Genomic DNA, 12,519 nt, shown 5'->3' with positions numbered 1-12,519 from the left:
TACTTGCAGATGCGAGGAATAATACCCTGTTTGGTTCACTTCATCGCCCTATCCTATATACTCACAGAAAAACTAACTAAATTACAAAAGAAGAGAAAGAAGGTGCACTCCACGACTAGTCTCTTTTAAGCGTGAGGGCATCTTGTGCATGTTGGTGAGGTCACGTGCTATACGTTTAGTGCAGGTGAAGACAAGGTGACTTTAATGCCTCAGGTAGAGACAGACTGAAAGGCGAAGCTCATTCTTTCTTGAGTTACTGCATTTAGAATAAGTTACCAATCTTGTGTATTAAAAAAGGGTTTCATCTCTCTCTCTCTCTCTCTCTCTCTCTCTCTCTCTCTCTCTCTCTCTCTCTCTCTCTCTCTCTCTCTCTCTCTCTCTCTCTCTCTGCCCCACTTCACCACAACAAGAGCAGCGGACTTGGCCAACACGTGCGGCGGATTAATAATGGCTTCTGTAAGAATAACGGATTAGGTGAAGATTTCCTCCGCAATACGGAAAGAGGAGGAGGAGGAGGAAGAGGAGGAGGAGGAGGAGGAGGAGCTGCGCCAACCCAGTCTAATCCTCCCGCTATTTGGTATTCCAGAAGCTGCGGGAAGACGGACGGCTGCGCATCGACGGGAAGAGAAGAATAAGAAGAAAAATAAGAGAAAGAAGAGGAGAAGGAGGGAGGAGCAGGAGAAGAAGAAGGAGGAGGAGTCAACGACATCATCCACCCGCACACCAGTGAAGAGGAGAAGTAAAAGAGGAAGAGGAAGAAGACAAAGACGAAGACGAAGACAAAGACGAAGACGAAGAAGAAGAAGAAGAAGGACAACAACCCCAACACTACCATCAACACCACCTCCAACAACAACAGCAACAAGAGAAGACGAAAAGACGAAAAGGAAGGAGAACAAAAGGAGTACGAGGAAAAGGAGGCGGAGGAAGAACAAACATCCGCATCACACACCTACACACACCCATACATCCTTCTCCTTCTCACTACCCACAAAATCCACAATATTTACCTACACACACAACCACACAACTTCCACCACCAATAACTCTCAAACACCTTACATTTCCAAGCATACCTCCAGCTATCGTCACCTGAACCTACACTAACCAGTCCACCCACATGACCAACTAACTTAACCCAACACAACTAACAGCCCCAGTCTCCACAGCACTTCACGCCCTGACGCTGCCGCCAAAGAGTCCTGCAGCCCACCCGCCACACTAACGCCACGTCTCCACGCCAGTCCGCCCCTTGCATATGTATGGCGGTGCGTGTATCGTTACCCTAGAGTCGCAGTAGATGACACGGGATACCTGTTAGGTGTGCGTGGGGGAGGGTGAGGGGAGCGGAGAGGGAAAAGGTAAGGGGAGGTCAGGGAGGGAGAGAGAGAGAGAGAGAGAGAGAGAGAGAGAGAGAGAGAGAGAGAGAGAGAGAGAGAGAGAGAGAGAGAGAGAGAGAGAGAGACCTGCCACACACACACACACACACACACACACACACACACACACGCTATAATCCGCTACTGCCTGCATGAGCCCTCCGTTCTTAATTGCTAGTTGAATTAAGGCATTATCAAGACAGGATAATGCTAAGGAATATTATGTGTTATTTTTTCTGCCTTCCCACCACACTTAATACGCGCTAATTGTCGTAATGGTGGACCGAATTATCTTCCCCCATTGTTATCACGGCTATAACTAACATGCTAACTAGCTAACGCAATTCTTGGTTTCTCTTTCCTGCTTGCGTAATAAGGTGCACTGTTTGAATACACACACACACACATACACACACACACACACACACACACACACACACACACACACACACACACACACACACACACACACACACACACAATACTGTTACTGCTACTACTACTACTATTACTACTACTACTACGTGGAGTGAAAGCAATCAGACGAAACACATAATTTAGGAAGCTTAATTAATTCACGACATTGTTATGGGTTCAGGTCCCTAAATGAGGATATTGGATGGAATCTGGGAAATTATTTCATAGCTTGATACCAGCAGAGCCTTAGATCAGTCCTGCCTTCTTTTGAGCACCTGACTCAGATTGTATATATTATCCCTCTAGTGCATGACGCAGAGGTTTACGATTGTCATACTGGGAGAATAATTTGCTACGTATGAAAACTTTCGAAAGAAAAGGTTGATGCAAAAATGAAGAGTACTGCAAGGGTCAAAAGGTTCAGTCGTAATCCTCAGAGGCAATCTACAACTCCTGCTCAAAGTTAAACAAAACAATCACTAAGTCAGTAGGATTATGGTCTTCATTAGATGCAGTATTCCCTTCACAAGTATGGACCAAATAGTGGAGTTGTGTGAAAAATCTCCATGCGTCTTACATACCATATAGAATATTCACTCTGACCTCAACACATTCATGCTTTTCTCATGTCGGTACATTATAAAGCATTACAAACTGAAACCAACAGCTGACCACAAAACAGAATAACTAAAGATACCTTGTTGCTATTTTTCTTTTAGTTTAAAAGAGGCAGGTCAAGAGGAAGAAAAATGTGGAGAAAGTCTACTAAGTTATTGCCGCATCTCACAAAAAATATATGAAAGAAAAAAAAAATCCAAATCAGAGGCAAATTTAAATTCGCACAAAATAAAAGAAAATCATAAACAGTTTTGTTCTTCAAGTCTAGTATACAAATAACAGACAGCCGCTTCAAGAACGATGAAACACGTAACCTTTGTCAATATAGCTAAAGTAAAACAAACATTTCTTCTTGGGTGATACTTCTAAAATTTGCAACAAAGAACTTTTTCACTTATGAACGAACGAACCTCTTATACTCTTATGCAGGATCAGACTGCATGCTTAATAAATCTCATGGCTATTCTTTTAAATTCAAAATGTTATGTATTATGTCCAGCATGCTCGACGTTAAAATATCTAAGCAATATCCTGCTGAAAGCGGCCACTCAAACACAAGTGGCTACATTTCAGCTGTGCACTGTAATACGATTCACAGATACACAACATTTATTGAACACAGTCTTCCGGATCTTCCTCCCAGAAATAGGAATATATAAATTGAAAGGTGTACATTAATAACTCTCTCTGTGTCTGGAGATGCTGGCGTGATAGCGTTTAGTGGACCACGTGGCCTCTGCCGTTGATAATTCTATGGACGTGTAGATAGAGGTATGTATGTAAATTAGTGTCCTTGAGAGAGAGAGAGAGAGAGAGAGAGAGAGAGAGAGAGAGAGAGAGAGAGAGAGAGAGAGAGAGAGAGAGAGAGAGAGAGTAATGTCCTTGATTCAATTTTTAACTGGCGTAGCGCGAAAAATGTATTCTAAAACGCTGCCAAATTTATGTAAACTCTTGGAATGAAAAAAAAGACCAAGGACTTGATTATAATTAGAGAAATCACGAAGTCTTCCATTTTCATCCTTGTCACCGGGCTGTGTTACGATTCAGATTCCCAAGACGCTAAATTAAGATTGATATTAGCAAAGTGAATTTAGTCGAACAGCAATTGGAGCTCCGGGAGAAGGTAAAAATATTTGTTTTGCAAGAAAATCTAATCACTTGGAGAGACGAGGTAATTCCCGACTGATTCCGTTTTTAGAATCTTGTGAGCGGATAGTTACCAGATAATCTACTAATTTATTGCTACTTACGACTTCGTGTATTTATCTAAGCAGGTAAGCCCAGGTAATTGTTAACAGTTACCTGGATTTTATTACAGAATTTTTTTTTCTCATGACAAAAAAAACTGAAAGCGATTTAGAAGTGTTTTTTTTTCGTTACAAATTTTGTGCATGTTTAATTCGTATTTTTTTCTCTTATTAAAGGAGTTGGAAGAAAAAAAAAACAGTCTACAGATCCATTAGACCTTACAAGTTTGTTTGTAATAAAGCTACACTATATAATTATATGGTAGGATAGCAGAGGCGAAGGATCTTCCCCATTCACACTGATTAAAGACCCTTCCTCCTCCACACACACACACACACTTCACCTCCTTTTCCACGTTCAGGTACCATTCAGCACACGTCACCATTCCTTGTTCACCCAGTACCCACAAGTCACCAGGCCATTAACACTCGCCACACCGTTCCTCTTGTCAAAACTGTTATGGCAGCACCACTGTTCTGCGTTACGCCGCCTCGCCATTAATTTCAAACAATGGCCATCTCCTTGTTAGTCCTCAAAGTTATCCGCCTCGTCTCTCCACCTCCCCACATCACCACTAACGAGATGCTACATATTCATATCTTCCCCGTCACACAGCCAGCCACCCTCCCCCCACCCCTCTCTCTCTCTCTCTCTCTCTCTCTCTCTCTCTCTCTCTCTCTCTCTCTCTCTCTCTCTCTCTCTCTCTCTCTCTCTCTCTCTATCTACCCATCTAACTACAAAGCACAAGTATTTATCTTTCCGTGCATCTATCTATCAGGCCAATGTGACATCAACAAGAGAGAGGGCGTGGTATACAGCGCGGCAAGTGTAGAACCATTGTTCGGAGGCGAAGGTGGACGGCGGAGAGTGTGCTGAAAGAGGGTCATGGAAGAGGGGTGGGGACTGAAGCGGGTGCCTGGCCTTGCTCGATAAACACGTGGCACCGGGCGATCTCCCACGGCCTCAGGTGTAACGCAGTGGGTCTGTGGACCTTTGTGTGGCGCTTAGTTTAGCATGTGTTGTGTTGTGCGTGACTGAGTGTTTGAAGGTCTAGATCATAGGCAGGTGTAGCTTTGTAGTGTTATTAAAGGGTCTCTGATAAAAGCTACGGTTAATTAGTCTCTCGGATTTTTTATTTATTTGTATCTTTTGCCTTGTATGATTTTGTATTATATCAGCGTAGCTTCTTTAAGTTCTTGAGACCAAACTTAGCTTTTTTTTTAAATAAATAATAAAATAAATAATAAATAATGAAGTCCTTGTCAACTGCCTTTCACCAAAAAAATGTCATGTCCTTTTAGTCAGTCAGTCAGTCTCTCTCTCTCTCTCTCTCTCTCTCTCTCTCTCTCTCTCTCTCTCTCTCTCTCTCTCTCTCTCTCTCTCTCTCTCTCTCTCTCTCTCTCTCTCTCCATTCAACAGCCCAATAAATATGAAAGAAAAGATAAAAAAAAAATCCGTCCATCTGTAATTTCACAAGAGCAAGAAGCAACCAACCAACGTGCCCTCTTTCCTTCCTTCCTTCCTCCCTCCCTCTCGTGTATAAATTTGTTACCGCTCGCACTCTCTGTACGTCCACCCCCTGCAGGTATTCTGTTGTTTTGTGCCGTAAGAATACAAAAAAGATATATAGGTGTGTGTGTATGTATTCCCGGGCCTCTGTTGTTACTCCCCGGCACCGTTTGACATGTAACTGAAATCTAGGTTTAGGAAGGAGATAAGAAAAAATTGGTTCTCAAATAGAGTGGTAGATGAGTGGAACGGACTCAGTAATCATGTTGTTAGTGTAGGACACTAGAGAGCTTTAAGAGAAGATTAGACAAGTTTATGGATGGGGATAATAGATGGAAATAGGTAGGTATATTTCATACAGGGACTGCCACGTGTAAGCCTGGTCGCTTCTTGCAGCTTCACTTATTTCTTATGTTCTTATGTAAAGAAAGAAATGTGAAAATCCTACGTGGGATTCAACAGGATAAAAAAAAAATGTCGAGCGTTCATATCCTCCCTGTGTGATGTTCAATAGAAATAAAGGATAAAACTGTGTGTGTGTGTGTGTGTGTCCATACACTCCATAACGTTCAGGTGTTATTCAGTAAAATAAAAAAGACATCGTGTGTGTGTGTGTGTGTGTGTGTGTGTGTGTGTGTGTGTGTGTGTGAACACAGCATTGAGAGAGAGAGAGAGAGAGAGAGAGAGAGAGAGAGAGAGAGAGAGAGAGAGAGAGAGAGAGAGAGAGAGAGAGAGAGAGAGAGAGAGAGAGAGAGAGAGAGAGAGAGTGTATTCAGACATTTTGGATATATAACATCGGAGACTGGACGGTGAACACAGCAGAGAGAGAGAGAGAGAGAGAGAGAGAGAGAGAGAGAGAGAGAGAGAGAGAGAGAGAGAGAGAGAGAGAGAGAGAGAGAGAGAGAGAGAGAGAGAGAGAGAGAGAGAGAGAGAGAGAGTGAGTGAGTGAGTGAGTGAGTGAGTGAGTGTGAGTGAGTGAGTGAGTAAGTGTGTGTGTGTGTGTGTGTGTGTGTGTGTGTGTGTGTGTGTGTGTGTGTGTGTGTGTGTGTGTGTGTGTGCGCCTTGTTTGGGGTGTCAGGAGCTGAAGGGGAGGGGTGACAGCACTGAATTGAACAGCAGCAGAAGTGCACGGAGCACCACCTGATCCCTGAAGTGGCCAGGCTGTGTTTGCGCCCGTGTTTGTGTGTGTGTGTGTGTGTGTGTGTGTGTGTGTGTGTGTGTGTGTGTGTGTGTGTGTGTGTGTGTGTGTGTGTCAACATGAACCATTATTTCCTTGTTGGAAGTCGGGGAGGGAGAGAGAGAGAGAGAGAGAGAGAGAGAGAGAGAGAGAGAGAGAGAGAGAATCTATACCAGTCCATTCTCTCTCTCTCTCTCTCTCTCTCTCTCTCTCTCCCCGTCCCTCTTTCTTCATCTGGAGCATCTTCCCTGAAACTATTTCTTATAACTACGCGGCCATCACCAATAAGATTTCCCAGCAGTAATTCGACATGACCTAACTTAATTTAGTCCGGTCGTCCTCTCTTCCTTGCGTCTTCCCGTCCCTTCTTTCCAGGCGTACACACACACACACACACACACACACACACACACACACACACACACACACACACACACACACACACACACACACACACACACACACACACACACACACAACGTATAAAAAAACAAAAAAAAACAATGGCTGTCAGAACTCATAACAAACCTTTCGAGGATGCAATACACGAAGCAAATTCTTGGAGAAAGAAAAAAGTAAGAATTGGAGAAAAAATAAGAAAATTGTAGTCACGAGAAAAAAAAGAAAACTGAAAAAATAAGGGAAATATACAATATAAGAGAGAGAGAGAGAGAGAGAGAGAGAGAGAGAGAGAGAGAGAGAGAGAGAGAGAGAGAGAGAGAGAGAGAGAGAGAGAGAGAGAGAGAGATGACCCGGTAAAATGAAGAAGAAAGAGACAAAAAGGCAGCAAAACAGATGCCAGAAAACCGACGAAAATAGTTATTCCGTAGCTAGCAGGAAGGAAGGGAAGGAGAGGGCAGGGGATGGTGCTCGACCGCTTCCCGAGTGCTCTTAGGGTACGCCCCAGAACTCCGCTACTCAGCCAGTGAAGGGCGGCCCGGGGGCTACGGCACGTGGAGGCCTGTCGACGCCCGCACGTGGTGAGGGGTAGAGAGAGAGAAAAAAAAAAAAAATTAGGAAAGGAAACGGATGTGGGATTTAAATGGGTTGAGCTTCATCATTTTTGCGATTCGTTTGTTTAAAAAAATAGGTTTATATATCATTGTTGTGGTTGGTATATTTATGAATTTAGGAATATTTTAACTTCAGATAAATATAATTGGTGTGGTAAAGTTTGGGGAATACGTTACAACTGCGCGTGGCTTCGGCGCTTATCCTCACGTCATTGGCTTTTGATCCTACTACATGATATCCCTTATTCCGGGACACGCGGCCACTGTGACGCCCGGGCCTTCTCAGTTTATTTTTCTCCAGGTTTCCTCGGGTATTTATTTATCAGCTACTCAGAAGGTGAGTTGTGTGCCGACTGCTTCTGCCGGCATTCGAAATGTGACTCGCGGGTTCGTAGTTGGGTGCGCTCGTCACTGTACCAATGTGTAATGAACACACAAGAAAAGTTATATGATTATTGACAAAGATAATCGGTGTGACACTTTAAAACTTGGGTATGTTGCAGTTTTAAACATTATAAAAAACATTATAAAAAAAATCTGACGAAATAAATACATTAAAAGAAAAAAATCTAGAATATAATATTTCAACCAGTAAAAAAAAAAAAAAAAAATCGTTGGAGAAGAGATTTTTCAGAACTAAGTAATAAAGTGACCGCAAAATAAACTAAATAGAGAACTATATGAAATCAGTAATTGGTGATAGCTAGAGGCAGTTCAGGCTTGAGTGTCCCAGTGATGGATCCCGAGCGCCTGGCATGGCAGACTACACAAAAACCTGAGCTCTGCCACGATTTGCATTTTCCAACTTGACGCTGCTCCTATAATTCGTCATTCCCTAATTTTATTTAAGTCAGTTGACAGGTTGTATTAGGCAACATCGTTATATAGTTTCGGATCAAAAATAGTAAATTGCTGTGGGAACAAAGTATATTACCATTAAACATATATTTACATTTACTACAGAAAAAAAAATATCGTCTGCCATAGTAAGATGGGCACCATTTTGTAAACTCATTAATACCAAACCGTTATTGAATATAATATATATATATATATATATATATATATATATATATATATATATATATATATATATATATATATATATATATATATATATATATATATATATATATATATATATATATATATATATATATATATATATATATATATATATATATATATATATATATATATATATATATATATATATATATATATATATATATATATATATATATATATTTTTTTAATAGAAGAGGTAAGCCAACAATACGTAATGAGCTCCTAGTGTGTGAAACAAAAACCTTCCTTGGTGCAAAGGACTCGTTTTGTTTCTGCGAGAGGAAAGTTGAGCTCCTTCACTCCTTCCTTTGCTTCTGTTTTGATGAGTGAGTTGCACTGACACACACAAACACAAACACACACACACACACATATACAGAGAGAGAGAGAGAGAGAGAGAGAGAGAGAGAGAGAGAGAGAGAGAGAGAGAGAGAGAGAGAGAGAGAGAGAGAGAGAGAGAGAGAGAGAGAGAGAGAGAGAGAGAGAGAGAGAGAGAGAGTCAGTCCTTTGAGCTTTCGTTGCTAAATAAAGAAAAAAAAAACAGGGAAAGAAAATACTAATTAGTTGATAGCTTCATTGCAAGGAGTCTAAAAATTTATACTCTCTCTCTCTCTCTCTCTCTCTCTCTCTCTCTCTCTCTCTCTCTCTCTCTCTCTCTCTCTCTCTCTCTCTCTCTCTCTCTCGCACAAGATTCACCTCACGAGTGTCCGAATGTCTTAATTTACCCCATAACTCCTCATTAAGTGGATAAAGTGCGGCTTCATGGAAGTTTAGAGAGAAGGGAGGAAGGGTGGGAGGGAGAGAAGGGTGGGTATTGGAGGAAGCAGGGCAGCGAGTAAGAGATCGAAGGTTGGAGGAAAAAATGAGCGAGTCTGATGAGAAAGAAACGAGGAAAAGGAAAGAGGTGAATGTTCGGAGTAATTTGGTTCGAAGAAGAAAAGAAAAATTATAAAGATGCTGTTCTCGTTTTTAATTTTGTAATTGTTATTTGTGACTCCACGGTATTCTTTTCCTCCTCCTGCGAATACCAAAATATTATACACGTTATTTTGATCTCACAAGGAATTACAAAGGATTAGAATTGATAGCAAAATATTCAGGTTTTCCAAGTGCTGTTTGATTGCAGCGTTTTTCAAAGTAATAATTCATTACGGATTGCCAAAGTTTCTTCCTACGGCTTAAGACTCTTTCTTCAACCTGTCTATTTTATTCTTTTCAAATCTAATCCTATAATTATCTACTTTTTTTTTAAGCGTGATATCAAGAGACATTTTATTATTTTACTCAAGACCAGATCCCTGAACATATAAAAGAAAGATTTTTCTATTTTGTTCATTTGAAATTTCCTCTTATAATAATAATTTTTAAGCATTATATTGACAGGATCTTTTTTATAATTTAGTTTATTTTCTTTTACTCTTTACTGGACCCCTGAACACGCAAAAGGAAAGAAAAATTCTTTCATATCATAAATCAAACTGAAAATTAATGTCAATATTTATCACTATTTCATATAAATAATGTAACAAATTTTTCATTGCGTTATTAATTTGTTTTATACGTCTCGCAAACTTAAAAACGCACCAGTGGCCAGCATGGTGTGCCAAGACACTCAAATGTACCAGCAAAGTGAACCTAGAAAGTTAAATGTACCGGTAAGATGGACCGATAAAGTAAAATGTACCTGCGTCAAGGGCCAAGAAAGTGTTGCGTACCGGTGAAATGGACTGACAATAGAAAAAAGAAAAAATAAATAAAAATCTTCCATTACTAAACATTAATATTTTTTTTTTCTCAAGTCCCTCATTATTAATTTTTCCCAGTAAGCACACTCACATAATGCTCAGGTCTTGTACTCACTCTTACAGGGGAGTTGTCATCCACCATCCTCAGCTTCCTCCGAGTCTGCACAGAGCAGAAAAAAAAATCTTATTTATACCAGTAATATTTGCATTAGTAATCTACCTTACATTAATTCAAAGCACAGTGGTTGAACAAGATAATTTTACACAGTAATTTACATCAGGAACTGAAATTACAGTAATTTGATTTAAAACAGTTCAAGACACTAATTCAGTTTCATAATTTAACACAGTAATTTGATACACTAATAAATTCATGATAATATACGATAAGAAATTAACTTAGTAACTTAGAGAGAGAGAGAGAGTGTGTGTGTGTGTGTGTTTATATATATATATATATATATATATATATATATATATATATATATATATATATATATATATATATATATATATATATATATATATATATATATATATATATATATATATATATATATATATATATATACTTCCTCTTATCCTGTGATGTATGTAGTGTCAGTATTATCATCACTGTGTGTGTGTGTGTGTTTATATATATATATATATATATATATATATATATATATATATATATATATATATATATATATATATATATATATATATATATATAAACACACACACACACACAGTGATGATAATACTGACACTACATACATCACAGGATAAGAGGAAGTATCAATATAGCTTCTTTGCTAACTGCATTTAGAAATCATAATCTTTTAAGGAAATCATGTATTTATTCATCTATTCCTTAGTGTTCACGTCTTCCCACACTTACTTAAACGACCTGGTGCAAGATTTCAGAGGAATTCCAATAGACCCCATGACAGACGAAGGTGTGATCAAATAATCCTAATCTTTGAGTGAATACAGTTTTGCACTAAAATCCACCAGTGTTATTGAAATGAACATCTCTCATGCAGTCGTTAACCATTTCATTTGCACGCAACTTTTCTCATAACCACCTACATCCTCTTAGACACTACAGCCTATTGGGTAGTTCTGCAGCCAAGACAACGCAAAATTAACCTCTTATGCTCTATTTCTTTGTGTCCATGAGAGCCAATTTTTACACTACTTTAAATGTTAGAAAAAAGACAACCATAGCAATACAAAGGTTAAGGGTCACGCAAAACCCAGCTACTGACTGGTTTCTTAATATTATGATAACCGATACATGAAAAAAAAAAAAAAAGAAATGGACCTCAAGTCTGAAACACTTTCGTCTGTCGTCACAACACAATACCAACACAAGCTTCTGCCTCCTATTTTGTAAAGGTGAGGAAGAATGGGAACTGTTTAGGAGAATGGGGCAGTTGGAGTGTTACGCAGGAGTATGCAGATAAAGAAGGAGGAGGAGTGATGACAGGAGAAACGGAGGTATCGTGCAGAGAAATAAAAGGAACGCTGTGTAAAAAGAAGTTAGAAAAAGAAAAAAAGAAAAGAAAGAAAATAAGATGGTAAAATAAAGAAGAAAGCTAGAATAAAAACAAAAGCGAGAATGATAGTACGTAAGGGAGAAAAATAACTAGGAAAACAAAAAAAGGAATGCTTGAAAAAAAAAATTAGATGTTGCATATGAGAACTATATATATATATATATATATATATATATATATATATATATATATATATATATATATATATATATATATATATATATATATATATATATATATATATATATATATATATATATATATATATATATATATATAAAACAGCAACTAAAGATAAATATAGATAAAAAGGCGTTGTTATGTAAAGAAAAAATAAAAAGGAATATAGCATGAAAACAAGGAAAAAGAAAAGGTTGAGAAGAAAAAGGGGAGAAAGACAAAAGATGCCGTATAAAGAAAGAAATGTGGTTAGAAAGACAAGGAAAAAATTGGATACTTGAAACACGAGAGAGAGAGAGAGAGAGAGAGAGAGAGAGAGAGAGAGAGAGAGAGAGAGAGAGAGAGAGAGAGAGAGAGAGAGAGAGAGAGAGAGAGAGAGAGAGAGAGAGAGAGAGAGAGAGAGAGAGAGAGAGAGATACTAATGGTGTTGCTGTGTAAGGGGAAAAAGTAAGAATTGAGTTTAGACGATAGCAGAGGAAAAATTGAGAAAAAAATATGAAAAGACATGAACAAGATGTTATATAAAAAAAAGTGCACAGCGAAGAAAAATTGGAAAATAATGCTTAAGGAAAAAGAAAGATGAGGAAAAAAAGGAAACATGAAGAGAGGGTAGAAAAA

At 38.8% G+C, this 12,519-nt stretch overlaps 1 long non-coding RNA gene across 1 annotated transcript in view; it reads right to left on the bottom strand.

Annotated features, from left to right (window-relative positions):
• Window positions 1–12,519, bottom strand: part of LOC135106700 (uncharacterized) — a 159,551-nt gene that overhangs the window by 86,510 nt on the left and 60,522 nt on the right. Inside the window, exon 3 of the long non-coding RNA XR_010271436.1 lies at window positions 10,290–10,334. This is a non-coding gene — a long non-coding RNA (uncharacterized LOC135106700). The remainder of the gene's footprint in view (window positions 1–10,289; window positions 10,335–12,519) is intronic.

This window comes from Scylla paramamosain, chromosome 14 (genome assembly GCF_035594125.1).
Source record: "Scylla paramamosain isolate STU-SP2022 chromosome 14, ASM3559412v1, whole genome shotgun sequence".
In the NCBI taxonomy this organism is placed as follows: domain Eukaryota; kingdom Metazoa; phylum Arthropoda; class Malacostraca; order Decapoda; family Portunidae; genus Scylla; species Scylla paramamosain.
This window is presented reverse-complemented; position numbering and strand designations above follow the sequence as displayed.